Source organism: Dermacentor albipictus, chromosome 1, assembly GCF_038994185.2.
Source record: "Dermacentor albipictus isolate Rhodes 1998 colony chromosome 1, USDA_Dalb.pri_finalv2, whole genome shotgun sequence".
NCBI lineage: Eukaryota > Metazoa > Arthropoda > Arachnida > Ixodida > Ixodidae > Dermacentor > Dermacentor albipictus.
In genome coordinates, this window is record NC_091821.1 from 480,195,766 (window position 1) to 480,210,461 (window position 14,696).

The 14,696-nt window shown below is 45.8% G+C and overlaps 1 protein-coding gene across 2 annotated transcripts in view; it reads right to left on the reverse strand.

Moving 5' to 3' along the window:
- LOC135901439 (beta-hexosaminidase subunit alpha-like) overlaps nucleotides 1-14,696 on the reverse strand; it is an 86,392-nt gene that overhangs the window by 56,973 nt on the left and 14,723 nt on the right. The window contains exon 1 of one of the 2 annotated variants that reach the window (XM_065431245.1): nucleotides 3,899-4,955. The exons of the other annotated variant lie outside the window; for it this stretch is intronic. The gene's annotated coding sequence lies outside the window, so the exon portion shown is untranslated. Of the gene's footprint in view, nucleotides 1-3,898; nucleotides 4,956-14,696 lie in introns of those variants that run through there. 2 annotated transcript variants of the gene reach the window in all.

Sequence of the window (14,696 nt, forward strand, 5' to 3'; positions counted from 1 at the left end):
GCCGGACGTACAGTAACATGTACTACATGAATTTCGATGCGCATTATGATGGTGGAATAAGCAAGCTTGCAGGAAAGTGTTGCGTTCTGGAGCAAAGCAAAGAAAGAGACTAAATGCGTTATTGTGCTTCTAAAGAAGAAATGGCGCTCTCCGCGACGTGCTTTATTCCACAGGATGTTCAAGGTCAACGTCCACGTTCCTTTGAGTCACCAACGCGGCTGATTATATAACGAAGGCGGGTGACTCGATAAAAAAACGAAGGTAGCTACCATGCAATCGGACTCTGGCCTGCAGTCAAACACGTTAACTCATTAATTATACATGGCTCCAAATTAAAGTGCGCAGCGAAAGTACAATGTGTCAGAAATTTTTCCATCAAATACCCAACTGCAATACATTGCAGCGCTTAGTTGCACTATAAAGCTGAATAATGACAACACGTACGCACGCACGCACGCACGCACGCACACAAAGGAGTGTAAGCGAGCTAAAGACGAGCCTACTTTCCGAAGGCGCAATAACTATTTGATGTGGCAAGGTATTTGATTGAGGCTATTTGGTGCAAAGTATACAGCAGAAGTATTGTAATAGTTGTTGGTGTTATTTATCGCCCTCCGAACTCCGACGATATTTTTCCTGCTATCAATGAGTACCTTATTAGTAACAAGTTGTGTGGTTGCAAACTATTGTTAGCAGGGGATTTCAATCTCCCATGCATTAACTGGAGCACACTTACCCCAACTGGTCGTGATAGGGCGCTTTGTGCTTCCCTGATCGACCTGGTTATTTCATTTGGGTTAACTCAACTTGTGGATTTTGTAACGCGCGAAAACTCAATATTAGACCTTGTAATTGTAAACCAACAACTCTTATCGCATGGAGTTAAATGTGAAGTCACCGAAGGCTTATCTGACCACAAAGCAGTTGAAATTGCCTTGAACTTAGTGTGCCCTCGACTAAGACCTGCATTCACAACCGTTTTGAACTTTTCTGCAGCTGACGATACTTCCGTACTTGACACTTTAGCCTCAACTTTTGATGACTTCCAATACTGTAGTGAACTGCACAATGTAGACACGCTGCTCCTTAAATTTTGTCACATTGTACATGAATGCCTGTCAAAGTACGTGCCCCAAAGATGTATTAAACGGAACCAAAGACACCCTTGGTATAATAGGGAGATAATTCAGCTCACTCGTCGCATTAAGCGGCTGCGTAAGCGAAGCCGTTCCGAGTGTAAGAACAATGCTTCTTTCTTCAACACGTTGAAGTCTGAATTAAGAGCGAAAATGCAAGAGGCTAAGAGCTTTTACTTTAATAATACATTGGCTACATTTATGAAAAAAAAACCCATCTAGGTTCTGGAGATCGATTAGTCCTGCATCGTCTCTACCTTCTTCCTTTATTGTTAATGACCAATCCTGCTCCCAATCTGAAACTATAGCCAGCGCCTTCAACAACTTCTTCGAATCTGTTTTTTCTACCGATAATGGCACCAATCCCCCATTTTCCGCGTGCCGCAATCTGCCCTCTCTTCCAAATCCTGATGTAACCTCCTCTGGAGTACATAACCTCATATTAAAACTTGATGTAACGAAAAGCCCAGGCCCAGATGGCATTCCAAATATGTTCCTAAAGAGGTACTCGGAATGGTGCGCAAGCTATCTGACTATAATATTTAAAAAATCAATAGACTCTACAACAGTGCCCCGGCTGTGGAAATTGGCTAATGTCGTGCCCGTATTCAAATCGGGAAACAAACAAATAATACCGAATTATAGGCCAATATCTTTACTTTCCACCAGCTCGAAACTCTTGGAGCACATTATTCACAAGCACATTGTGGAATACCTAAATGCCAACAATATTCTTTCCCAATCGCAGCACGGTTTTCGTGCTGGCTATTCCACTGTTACGCAGTTGCTTGAATTTACGCATGACATTGCATCTTCCCTTAACAGCCGAGGACAGCTTGATGCCATATTTATTGACTATTCTAAGGCCTTCGATTTGGTTTGCCATGCTAAGCTTTTAGTTAAACTTCGTACATATTTTGGTGACAGCAAGCTGGTTGATTGGATAGCTGATTACTTACGGTCGCGCTCTCAGTTTGTTACGTATAACCACGCGAAGTCGTCTGAGGTACAGATTACATCTGGGGTGCCGCAAGGCTCGGTGCTGGGGCCGCTTTTGTTCATTATTTTCATAAATGACGTAGCAGAAATCATTGGCGATACTCAAGTTAAACTTAGAATGTATGCAGACGACTGCGCAATCTACAACACCATCTCTGATGCTCATGATCAGGTTGCGCTAAATAACGTTTTTTCATTGTTTTGTAACTGGAGTGAAACCTGGCAAATGTCTATTAACTTAAAGAAGACTGTGGCAATGACCTTTTCAAACAAGAAACAACCCCTTTCTTTTACTTATACTAATGACGGGGTCGGTCTAATACATGTTACGGAGTTTAAGTACCTCGGTGTAACTCTAGCGTCAAATTTAAAATGGCGCAAGCATGTTGAAATGATCTGCAATAAGGCTCGTCGAAAACTTTGGTATCTCCAGCGCACGTTAAGCAACTCAACAAGAGAATGCAAATTGACTGCGTACAAAACTTTGGTCAGGCCCATACTAGAATATGCATCGGTTGTTTGGTCACCTCACCTCAAGCACGACATAGCTATGTTAGAATCTGTCCAAAAAAAAAGCAATCAGGTTCATTTTTTGTCGCTATGACCGGCAATTCTCGCCTACTTCGCATGCACACGTTTTAACGCTGCAATCTCTCGAACATCGGCGTAATTCTGATCGCGTTATCCTTCTTCATAAGATAGTTCACACCGGCTTGAGTGTTCTGGCGCCGATTTCTTTTGTTGCAGCTTCAGCACGCTGTACTCGACGATCTGATCCCCTGAACATTGTGCCCTTCAGGTCGAATATTGATTCTTTTAAGTTTTCCTTCTTTCCACGGACGGTGGATTTATGGAATAAACTTGATGGGTCTCTGCGCAGACTCGGTACTGAGGATTTTGAAAAAGAATTGCGTAATTATGCATTCTGGTGATGTTTTCTAGTATTCTGGTGAATTTTGTTAAAAGTACTTGAAATTGTATTTTTTTTATTGTTACTCTGTACTCACTCCTGCTATGTCTCAGAAACTGAGACAACAGTATTTGTAAATAAATAAAAAAAAATAAAACGGACACGAAAACAGAGGATTAGCATAACATGATTGAAAGCTGTCGAGAAAGGTTTACTGAATCTACACAACGCTCAGAAATACAACGGTCGTCAAAGAGAAATGAGAGGCGAGTAACCTCTACAGCTGTTTCGGAGAAAGCATGCCGCTTCTGGAGGAAAACGACATTTTACCTCATGTTGCACATTGTAGCAGAAAATATGGCGTTTTGTTTTCGCTTCGTAAGTGAGATTAGGCAAGGAGTCCGCTTCCATTAACCTGGCTTTAAATATAGAGCCTAGAATACTGCTTTGGTATACTTAGCGCCTAACGCGATTAAAGAACGCATTATTAATTTATGGTTTGTTATGAAGTGCACACTGCTTCTAAATTTATAGGAACAAATCAGGAAAAGTGGGCTTACGGAAGTAACAGAACTCATTGCCGGCACTTTCAATCCGCTAGAACTATGGCTCCTTACAGTCCCAATAATTTCTAAACGCCAGCGCAGATAATGTTTTGTGTTGCAGACGCTATTACCTACAAGTAACGAGAATGAGGCGCTCATTTTCATTCGTTTCACAGTAGTACTTTTTTGCTTATGGTGGTTCGTTTTATGTAGAGGAAAACTGAGTTGCTGTTCGTTTGTGTAACTCGAAAGGAGCTTCTCTTATACATTGCTGTAAGTGTATAGTAACAAAAGGCTGGTGCACTCACACGACGGCCGGTCTGGTCTGGAATCGACGGGAGAAATGCCTCCCAAACGTAGGCTGCTGCCGAGCACAGATTATACTTATCGCTTCGCCGATTGACTCCAGTCTGTGGCGGGCTAGAGCGATATGGTCGGCACGTGACGGATGCTCGACCTGGAGGAAGCGGTTGGTGCGAGGGAGGGAACGCAGCACCCGTCGCGAGTGCGAGACTGTGCAGAGCCTGATGAGGTTAGCGAACGCGTCTCGGCATCCGTAATTTATTTAGAGCGATAGCGCGCAGAGTTCTTTCCACCTCAAAACGCGTGCGAGAGAGCGGCGAATGAAGCGGGTAACTTTCGACTTACGCAAGGGGAGGGCGTGTCCCTGTTCTCTGGTGAGTCGGGATTACTAAACACTACTATCTCATCCGTAGAACCTACTTTGTTCCTCATCCGCGCCTCAATAGAGCTCAAGCATTAACGCTCCGTTTACTACAAACGAATACATATCCCAATCCGTCGCTTTTACACAAAATCTATCGGGATACTTAGAATAATGCTACCTGCCACGATTGTGGAGAAATAGCCACGTTAGACCACATGCTCTGGCCGTGTGCCCGGTCACGCTCTATCATCGCTATCAGCTCGGCGAGATGGGAGGCGGTTCTCTGCAGCCCTCTTCTGGCTGACCAACTCTGGGCTGTCCAGCAAGCCCACGATGCGGCCGAGAGGCTCGGCCTTCCAGTTCCCACGTGGGAGCGGCCCACTTCGTGAAGACTCACGATCTGCAGGACTTCATTAAAGTTTTACCATACCGTACCATACGCAAGCGGACGCAAAAATTCGAGGACACCTAAGGAGTTCTCATGAGTTGCGTGTGCGAAAGCAATAATGCTTCGTGCTGTCCGGTGCGACGCTTTGCTTCGGCTTCGCGTTGTCCAAGGGCTTCGTCCTCGTGCCTCTGGAGACGCTTTGCTTGACGACCGGCTTCCGCCTCACGCTTTCGAATGGCCCCTGTTGCGCCGTTGGTCGTTCTGCCCGCCGTGTATTGGGAGAGTCGACGACGATGGTGAATTTCGCTGGCTGCCTCTGCTCCCGGTTTGCTGCGCTCTTCCGCTCCCTGACATAGTCTACGCTGTACTGGCGTGGACGGTCACGTTTTGCTGAGCTTGCGGACTCCGACGATGCAGGTGCTTCAGACTCCATAAGGGTACGTGCTGCCCCAGCCAGCAAAGCAGCATCAGCCTGCGGTGCTGGATCGGGGAACGCACCCCGATCATGCCTTATCGGATTCAAAAGCGAGCGCACGACATGGATATAAGGGGCCTGGACCGCTTTTTATCGAACTGGAGAAAGGCATTTGGAGTGAAAATAGGCTATTTCAGAAATACCTTGCTGCAAAAAAAAATATACTTCAGTGCATTCAGCAGAATCGTAGTTATTGTCAATAAAATACAGCCTCTGCTTTGCTCCCGTTCTTGCTTCAATGCCTCGCACTGCGAAGGCTACGGCGCAGTGGGGCGTGATTACAACGCTCCACTTTCTATATGTCATCGTGGCGTGCAGTTCAAATTTCATGTTGGATGTTAACCTAGACGCCATGACGTTCGTCTTTGGTGCCTACGACGCGCTGAAAGTAAGCCAAACTCGGTTGTCCTCAGCGAGCCTCAGTGCGCTTAGCCAGTGGCCTCGTGGCGGCACCCCGCGGCGAGTCCACTGGCCATGTAGCCGACCGCAGCTTCTTGTGAGCTATCAGCCAATAGCAGCGGTCTAAAGGAGTGACGAAATAAAGCGTCCAGAAGAGAGGCAGGACAGGGCCTTCTGTTGAGAAGAGAGGGTTTGAGAGAACGGCGACTTCGCGATCGGCTTGCCGAGCTCCGTGCACCGCGTACGACAGCAAAACTTGGCTGAGGTGTTCACAGCAGCGTATGCTACCCGCGGACTACGTTATTTCACCAAGCCTGAGGGGTGGTTGGGGGCCCCTTTAATACGCAAAAAAAAGAGGACACAGGAAGGAAAACCAGAAACGATGAGCGCTTTTTTGCGGTTTAATTCCGTCAAATCACCCTTCCACATTACAATAATAGCCGCTCTTATAGCGGGAAGACGCTTTATCAGTAACAAAAGAATGAAAAGCGAAAGACGGGTGGTGACGCTGCCTTCAAAATTCTGAAGCTACTAGCCATGACGTCATTAAATTTGACGCTGTCTGCTCGGACCTACCCAAATTTTTAGCGGTTAGAGCGAATTGCAAGGTAATTTAGAGCAATTAAAAGCTAAACTTATGACACTTTCTTAGAATATTTAGTGAAAAATAACAATAAAAATACTTCGTTATACATAACGTCACGCTGACGCACTGGCCATGGGTTTTCGGCGCGAAATTCAAGAATGAAACTTTAACCATAGTTTCTTTTTCCTTCTTAATCAACCTATTACCGCGAAAATGAAACTACAGTTCTTCCAGAATATTTTATGGATTTAAACTTATTCAGGTGCTTCTGTGAAGTGTTCCTTTGAGTGAAGTTTGTAGGAGACCGATTATTCACCAATTGATATGGGAAACGAGTGGTTTTATACTAAAATTCGTAACTTAGACCTTCGTAATGTACTCTTTGAGGAAGTAAAAGGTACCTCACTCGTCTGAGATACCTGTTACTTCCTCTGAGCTTGTCTCGCTTTAAGGTTGTCGGCTATTTGTTTCCCGAAAGTGAAATAACTTTTCTATGTTTGATTTTACAGCAAATCTGCAAATAGCAGTTCGACAACAGTTCTCGCGTGAAGGCGGCAATATTATCGGCACCCAATGCAAATCAAAGAATAGCCAGCAGGCACAGCTTACCTCGAAACCACTGAATTGCCTTGAGACGTAATTATCTAGTGTTATAGTGTAAAACCCTGCCGTGCGTATGCCTCACTCGAAAAGGCATTAACTTAACAACAGTTGCGGTAAATGTTTTCGTTTTCGGAGACACATTTGTAGATTACATTCGACGTGGTAAAGATTGCTCGCAGGGTATACGGCCACCACCGCAATCCAGGGGTGGGGTGTGGGATGAGCTTGCGGCAAATTTTCAATAACTTTTGGTAATCAGGCTAGTTGAAAAAATCAAGGTTCTTGGGTATCACATAGACGGAAACAATACTAACTAAAGAACAATACCACATATCTCGAATAAAACAGATGAAGTCATTAGGTTACTAAGGAGAATTACCAATAGACACAGAGGCCTAGGAGAAGACAGCGCTTTGAGGATAATACATGCCTTTGCTCTCTGCCACTTCACCTATGTGGCTGGATTATTCAAATGGAAGCAGGCAGAACTTAACAAACTTCATGTGATGCTCAGGAAGCTCGTTAATGTAGCCCTAGGGATACCCAGTAACGCTGCAACCGACAAACTCATGAGTCTAGGGGTGCACAATACAATGAAAGAAATTGTGGAGGCCCAACAACTAGTGCAACACGAAAGATTGACAAAGTCACGAGCTGGCGGGAACATATTACAGGCAATAGGTGCAGAACTGAATACATCAAGGAGCCCAATAGAGGCTGAAGTAGAATTAATGACTGAAGTTAGGAGCAAGATCAGAACCAACCCTCTCCCCAGAAACATGCATCCAGAATATAATGTCGAAAGGAGAAAGGCAAGAGCTAAAGCACTCTTGAAGGAAATAGAGCAGCAGAACCAACTGGCAGCCATAGCTGATGCTGCCTGGGGTGAAAAGTAAAGAAGCCTATACGGCCATTGTATCAAATTATCAAGGGAAGGTGCAAGACGCTCTCACTATTTTTACCAAGGACCCCACGGTGGCGGCACAAGCGGCAATTGCTCTAGCCATCAGGAGTAATAAGTGGGCCTTCATTTACAGTGATTCGAAATCCGCTGTAAAGTGTTTTGAGAAAGGCTACGTAGCTGGAGTTGCAGCTAAACGTTTTGAAAACATTGTGATTATGACAACTGAAATCCGATGGTTTCCTGCGCATATGGGGAAAGTGGACGAGACTCAGGTAAACCTCAATGAGGTTGCTCATGACTTGGCACGAGGACTTGCTAACCGTGACAGTCACAACCGAGCCGTTCACCATCAAGCCGGGGAATCTAGAGATCATTTATTAACATACAATTATGTTACCAAACATTACTATTTAGGACGCAGACAATTCCCATTGCCACATTCAAAACTGAACAGGGCTCAGGCAGTCTCACTGCGCTTATTACAAACGGGTACATATCCCACACCGTACACGATTAATAAAATATATCCAGAGAGGGAGATTAAGATGGACTGCAATGATATTAATGGCATCATTGGAATCAGACATATGCTGGCGGGGTGTCCCGCGACTCTCCCCAATCTCGTTGAAGAATGGACACAGTGGGAGAAAAGGATTCAAAGCCCATTGTTTCAGGACCAACTAAGGGCAGTCCAGAGGGCCCATGATGTCGCTGAAAGGCTTGGCCTGACAGTGCCAACGTGGGAGCGGCCCGCCTTGGCTTGAGAAGTCGAGCCTCCGGACCTCAGTACAATAAAAGTTTTGCCACACACACACACACACCAGATAAGCAGATCGTGATATTGGTTCACAAAGTCCTAGAATCGAAAAACAAGTTTGTCAATACCAGATGACTATGCATTTTGACCCGCTGGCAGATAAATGCTTGCGGCGTGTGCTTCCCTTTCCCACGCCTCTTCTACAAGCGAAAACAAGTTATCAGCGAATTCCAGTTTGAGGCTCTGCGGGTCTGTTATCTCCGATTTCGATAAATCTCTTTTCAGAGGCGTTCGGAGGTGGACAGTATGGAAAACACAGGTGATGCTTTATTGCGCCAGTGTTCTTTCTTACATCATCGCGTACGACCATGGCCGTCGATAACATGCAGGGTGTCCCAGCTACCTTGCACCAAGATTTAGAAATATGCAAATGCCACGTAGCTGGACAAAACCAAGGTAATGCTGTTTGCAGCCGCTTGGAGATACTCAGATTATTTTTTGCATTCCGCCTAATTGCGCAATTAGTCTTCATTCATTAACCAGCTTCCAAAACTACTAACAGTAGAATTAAAGCTTCAATGAGAAAATTGTAGAGCAACATGGAAAACTCCCGATCCAGCTTTCTGGTGCTAAATACGTGCTATATAGAAGTGTTTTTAAGAGCGTGAAAGGAGCCCACGAGCACACGCAAAGTGCGTCGCTCGAGGCACTTAGCGTGTATTCGTGGGTTCCTTTCAAGCTCGCAAAAACACTTTTTATTAGCACGTATTGAGCACCAGAAAGCTGGATCGGGAGTTTTACATGTTGCTCTACATGACACACACACACACACACACACACACACACACACACACACACACACACACACACATATATATATATATATATATATATATATATATATATATATATATATATATACGTGTCTGTGTGTGTGTGTGTTTGTGTGTGTGTGTGTGTGTTAGACGGAGTAAAAGTCCTGCATACTGCGCAACTTACAAATTACTATATACCTGGTCGCCCAGCCCTTCACAGCACGTTTCAACGTGACAGTGAATTTTGTGAGCTGAGGCTGACGTCAGCCAAGCACCACTTGAAACCACAACGTTATTCAAACGTAAAAAATGTTTATGATTTGATTGTTAGTATGGTAAGGACTCGCAATGCAAGACACAACCAGCCATACGGAAACAGCTATGGAAAAAACAGGACAGTAGTCAATGGCACGGGCCATTTCGCGTGCAAACTTCTCAGGTTCAATTCGGAGCCCTTAGCCAACCCCATCTAATACAACCGTGCACGGATAGTGAAAGATGCTGGTTCACTGCCGCGCATCAGCCTGTGATTAAAAGCTGCATTTGATATTCACATCCAACATGAGTGTGGTCTCATGACCTCTGATGGAAGCAAACTCACAGAACTTATTCTTATCGTAAATAACAATTCTGAGGAAGGCAGGACATCGACCCTGTGTGACGAAGCGCCTTCTGAATTTCAACACAAGGCAACATCAGAGAAATCTACGAACGGTAGCTGGGGTGGGATCACTGATGTATCAGTGAAGTGGTTGCAATAATATTTTCTTGCGTGAACGCTGCAGATCGAAAAAAGAAGCGTTAGAACACAGGTAACAGCCGTGGCCCGACTGAGATCTTTCTTTTCCTGTGCATACTGTTGCGTACTCCCGGGTAGCGTATCGTACTGCTGCCGAGTTCTAGCGACGCCTGCCTATCGAAGCTCGACCGCCGTTACTGATGGGGTAGCGTGGCGTTGTCGGCGGGCTGGAGGCATCCGGTAGACCATGGCGACCAGGCAAGGACGAGAACAGTTCTAGTGCGAAACTCGCATGGTTTATTCAAAGGTCGATGAAAGATGAATAGAAGAGAATGAAGTGACCTCAAAGAAAGTAGATTTCGGAGCCCCTTAATTAAGCTCTCTACAATCGTGGGCGGAATCTTGCTTCCGTCGATGTCACGTGACCTGCACAGAGTCTGATTCGTGGAAAGAGGGCCCCTCCTTCTCCGGTTATATCGAGCCTCAGGTTATACCGAGTCTTCTGCAAGAACGAGGGCGTCCCGCCTCCGATTATACCAAGCCTCAGGTCCGGGAATCGGAGACGCTTGTCCTTCTCTTTGGGGCGTTGCTGGTTCGCTGAAGTTCCCCTGTAGAGCTTGACAGTTCGAGGAAAGGGTCCCTCTAAAGTCGCACACACACACAAAAGAGGCCTGAAAACACTGTGGGGCTTCCGCCAGACCAGCAGACACTCGAGATGACCATTGCGAATTAGGAAATCATGCTTCATTTCGACGAGGCAATGATTGGTTAGAAACAAATATGGATACTGCGGCGGGAGATATCCGAGATGGCGGCTTCAGTCTCCAGTACTCCGAAAGGGCCTTCGATACGAATCTTTGCCACAGGGAGACAAACGCTTGAGGCCTCTATGGCTTGCCTTATCGAAGCACATCCTCCCGTGAACTGGCCTTCCGACTTTCGTTGAGTGGCTGTCATGACCGGTCGACGCTGAGGGAAAGACAGCCGCCTGTGCTTTTAACGCCGAAGGCGGAAGTTCAGTTGACGGAGCAGGAGTAACCGCTGAGCAACCGGACACGCTGTGGGATTTACCCTCCTACGTGACAGACTTGCTCGGTTTTGCCTTGTCGTTTCCTTGTTTCCACTCCTGGCAGCCAGTGGCGTAGCAACAGGGAGGGGGGGGGGGGCGGGGGGCCGTGGGCCCCGGGTGCACGGGGCTAGTAGGGGGGGGGGGGGCGTGTTATATAGGTCTGAAGACACCAGAAAATTGTCGATATCCTCGCCTTCCTCGAATACACCCCCCCCCCCGGGGGGGGGGGGGGGTGACAGAAGAGCTATTGGCCCCGGGTGCCAGACGACCTAGCTACGCCACTGCTGGCAGCCGACATGGGAGACGCCCAAACACAGTAAAAATAACATGGTTCGGTAAGCACATGCAGGGTTATCAGCCGCGCCAGCTGTCGAGGGCTGAAGCAGGAAAGAAAGAAAAAAATAAAGAAAAAAAGAAACAAACGAAGAAAGGTGTGCAATGCGGCAACACATACGATTGTTCTTTACCTGAAGTGGGTAATAACCGATACCATGTATGCGCCGCTGATACCAATGAACATGAGGTCGATTTTTTTTTACGGTTTGTTGAACTTTGTACTTCACAAGAACTGCAGGCGTCCTATCTTACCCAGCCTGTCTGAGGCACTTTATCCCTGTTTACAAACTTTATACCACCCGGCCATAAGAGGCACTTCGGATTGAGATCTCGATCGGCCCTAATTGCAATGGCAAAAGTTCCTGATGACACCGGTATCATTCAGTGGCGGACTTTCTGATGGTGCTCCTACTCATAATGCGAGACCAGATTCCCGCGTGAGCGTCAGCTCTGACCAAACGTGTTCAACGGGCATGGCGTCAGTGGGAACAAGGAATTTGTACAAGGAAGCGTATTAACAACTGAAATTTATTTTCGCCAGCGGGTTGCTCCGAGAGAAAGTTCCTTTCTGAAAATGGTTAGAGGAGCCGGTATTATGGCTTCACAAATCGACGATGCTCAATCACTCCTCCAAGGCTTTTTCAACAGCGCTTTGTCATGATCGCCTTGTAAAGTTGAAACTTCGGGTGCAAATGTCGGTCTGAATAAGAGAGTTTCAAACTCGAACCTGTTGATTTATACATTTTAATAAATAACATTTCGAAAACACTTCGTTGTTCATTCGCATTTTTATATATACCTTCATGTCCAGTCTATGTACGCACTAACCGTTTCCCGTCGTTACATAAAAGAAGGGGCAGGATGTTATCGTCTATACGCGCGTCTGTCCTTGGAAGGGCACGCGTAAAATTTGGTATTATCTTTGTTCTTAAACATAAGACATTGGGGAGGAATTTGGTGTCTAATAGGCCTAACTGATGTCGACGTCACAGTTTTCGTCATGAATCACGCAATTATTTATTAAAGTTATCTTCACCTCGCCCGTGGGGTAAAATAAATTGCAGTTTTTTCTATGAATGGCTAAACAAGGTTTTGTAAATAAAATAAAAGAAACAACTGCCCGTAGCGGACTAATGGCTCTCAATTGCTTCTCCATTTTACAGCGAAGCTATTTATGGCTATGGTTCCATGCATTTTTTGTGTGCGTCAAGAAATCTGTGTGAGCAAAATATACCATCATCAGCAATGGCTCGTGCCAGAGCCTGCGCGTTCGTCGTAGTCTTCTACCACAGCTACCTCCGATGGTGCTCATCATGGCGGCGTTCCCATACTGCCCCACCCTCTGCGAAGGCGCTGACGGCACTGGCCCACTGCCAGTCGGTGCGGGAATTTCGGCCCCCGATTCTATGCCTCAGTGTACAGCGAAATGAAAATATGAATGTATATAACAAATGCGTAATACGAATGATCGCGGATGAGTAAAAAAAATGTGTGTTCGTACCTTTCGTCATGATGACCACCGGTCAAGACAATAAATGCCCTCGTACCTTATTTAAAAATTTTGTGTCACCTCTTGCTCGTGTGCTACACAGCTTCGCTGGTCATCCACCTTCACAGAGTGGAATCTCTCATGATTTTTTGTCAATGTTAAAGAAAATACCATGATTAGTGTAGTACTACTTTTTTATTGTTTTTTATTTTTCTTGAAATTGTTATGCAGATACCGGGATTACATTCTTCATTTTCGATAAATCCTGGTTTGTTTCTCTCGCATTCTTACCTCCCCCCTATCCAGCTTTGGATTCCTCCTGGTTTTCTTATTGCGGACCAATTGAGAAACAACACGTTTTTATTCTTCCTCTACTTAGCTACCTATTCATGCAAATATTATTGCGCTGGCGTTGTCATTCCTATTAGGGCTTTTACTGCCATTGCATACAATTTGTTTTATTATTGCATAACCCACGTCTCAGCCAATCCCTTGTAGCAGGTACGTGCCACTATATGTAGAGTGGCACTATGTGCTACTGTATGTGTATGGGTACGTGGCACCGTATGGGATAACCTTAACCACCACTATCGTTCTTCCCCATGCTGTCTGGCGGAAGCGCATTCATTTACCTTTATGAGAATGCCGAAAATCTCAGTGGGGAAAACTGCGGGGATGAAGGTGACGTGGATGCCTTCCAGAAAGCGAGTGTGGTTCCCTTCAAAGCAGCAAGGACTGCAGTGAACGTATATCTTTTCGGACCGATGGTTCAAATACAAGGACCGGAAGGCCACCGCGTCCATTGAGTCCACTTTGGGCGAATTGTACCTGCACAGATGTCAAGATTTTTAGATTTACCAACGAATACCTGTTAAGCGAGCGTTACAAGCTTGCGAATTATGAAGAGAAAATTGCTAGTAATACACCGCGTGTCATTCATGTCTAAGCGTTAACCGCAACAAAATTTGCAGCAAGAACGCCGAATTTGAGTTGCACCCGCAATTCATTCGCTCACGCTATAGAAAGGAGCAGCAAACCAACAAAACGCACGTGCAAAACAAAGACGCATCATGGCGGCCATGACGTATTTCCATTTCCTGCAGCAACCAACTCCTATGTTTGCAGTAGAGAAAAGCATTCTCTTCGATTCGGAATTAGGTTCCTCGAGAGTGCCGTTACTGAGGGTGCCGATCCATTTTGCAACAATTCAGCGTTGCCAGCCTGCTTTGCGGTTCATCATCATCATCATCATCATCATCATCATCATCAACCTGGCTACGAACACTGCAGGGCAATGACCTCTCCAATACTTCTCCAACTACCCCGGCCATGTGCTAATTGTGGCCATGTTGTCACTGCAAACTTCGTAATCTCATCCATCCACCTAACTTTCTTCCGCCCCTGCTACGCTTCGTTTTTCTTGGAAACCAGTTCGTAACACTTAATGACCATCGGTTATCTTCCCTCCTCATTACATGCCCTACCCATGCCCATTTATTTTTCTTTATTTCAACTAAGATGTCATTAACTCGCGGTTGTCCCCTCACCCACTCTGCTCTATTCTTATCCATTAAGGTTACACCTATCATTCTTCTTTCCATAGCTCGCTGCGTCGTCCTCAATTTAAGCAGAACCACTTTCGTAAGCCTCCAGGTTTCTGCCCCGTAAGTGAGTACTGGTAATACACAGCTATTATACACTTTTCTCTTGAGGCATAATGGAAACGTGCTGTTCATGATCTGACCATGCCTGCCAAACGCACCCGAGCCCATTCTTATTCTTCTGATTATTTCAGTCCCACGATCCGGAACCGCGGTCACTCCCTGCCCTAAGTAGATGTATTCCCTTACCACTTCCAGTGCCTCGCCACCTTTCGCAA